Source organism: Arachis ipaensis, chromosome B04 (genome assembly GCF_000816755.2).
Source record: "Arachis ipaensis cultivar K30076 chromosome B04, Araip1.1, whole genome shotgun sequence".
Lineage (NCBI taxonomy): Eukaryota > Viridiplantae > Streptophyta > Magnoliopsida > Fabales > Fabaceae > Arachis > Arachis ipaensis.
The window spans coordinates 7,575,569-7,576,791 of NC_029788.2; positions in this window are offsets into that span (position 1 = coordinate 7,575,569).

The following is a 1,223-nucleotide window of genomic DNA, read 5'->3' on the forward strand; positions in this document are numbered from 1 at the left end:
AATACCTAAAAATATTACTTAATAAATAAATAAATAAAGATGAGAGATTAATATTTTATGATTATTTTATATTTTTTATTTAAAAGTATAATTTTAAGTTAGTGTTAATTTTTTAAATATTAACATTTTTAAAAAGTATAATTTTTTGGCATTAATTATTTAATGATGTTATCAATATATAATAAAAGCTCCATTAATAAAATATTTTCTAAAATACTATGCTAACGCATGTTACAATATTAATAATATAAAGAAATTTCAAAACTCCAAACAATAAATAAGTATTGTAACATCCACCAAGATTTTGCCCTTTCTTTGCTATAATATTGGCAACATAATTTATAATTTGCTTCACGAAAAACATGTAACCAGCTAACGTAATAAATGCCTAAGTTCTGCTTAGACTTTGACATTATCAACGAGAGCAGTGCAAGGAGGAGCTAAAGGGCAGTCATCACTCAAAAAGTTCTATCATGTTTTATAGTTCATGACATAAGAATTTTCTTGTTTCGCACTTTAATTTGCTTTAAAGCTACTGAATTTGGGATAGTAGTACCTTCAAAAAGTGTAAAACCATAAAGAGAGATTATTAGGAGAAGAGAGATTATTTTCAATCCAGCTCATCAAATCCAAGTTGAACAAAGTGTTGGTTTGCTTAGGGGAAATAAGGGCTTTTGATATTATTGTATTTGTATAAATTGATAAAAAAATCAATAAATATTATAAATTTTAATATTTATCTTTCTAATTTTTTTTACATATTTTACAGGATATATATTCAAATTTTTATACAAAATAATGATGAAAAATTAAAGAATTGATACATTTTTTAAGAGGAAGACTAATATTCAAGAAGGAGAACATATAACTTGTACAATATCAACACTTGTAAATAGTTTTCTACTTTAATGAATCACGAAGAAAGTGAAATACAACTTTCAAAAATTTAAAGAGTTGCATCTGATGAATTTGACCTTAATTTTTTGGAAGGAGACACTGAAAAATTGGCTTCAAATTTGACAATATCACTCAAATGAGAGAGACGAGGTTACACGAATTTATCTTAAATGGGGTCTATATCAAAAGCATCTTAACAATTATCCTCTATCTTGTAGAATTTTTTATTTAAAAGTATTCTTAACACTAACGAAAAAATATAAAAAAATTATCAAATTTTAAATATAAAAATATCCTATTTTTTAAATCATATTTAAAAATTAATC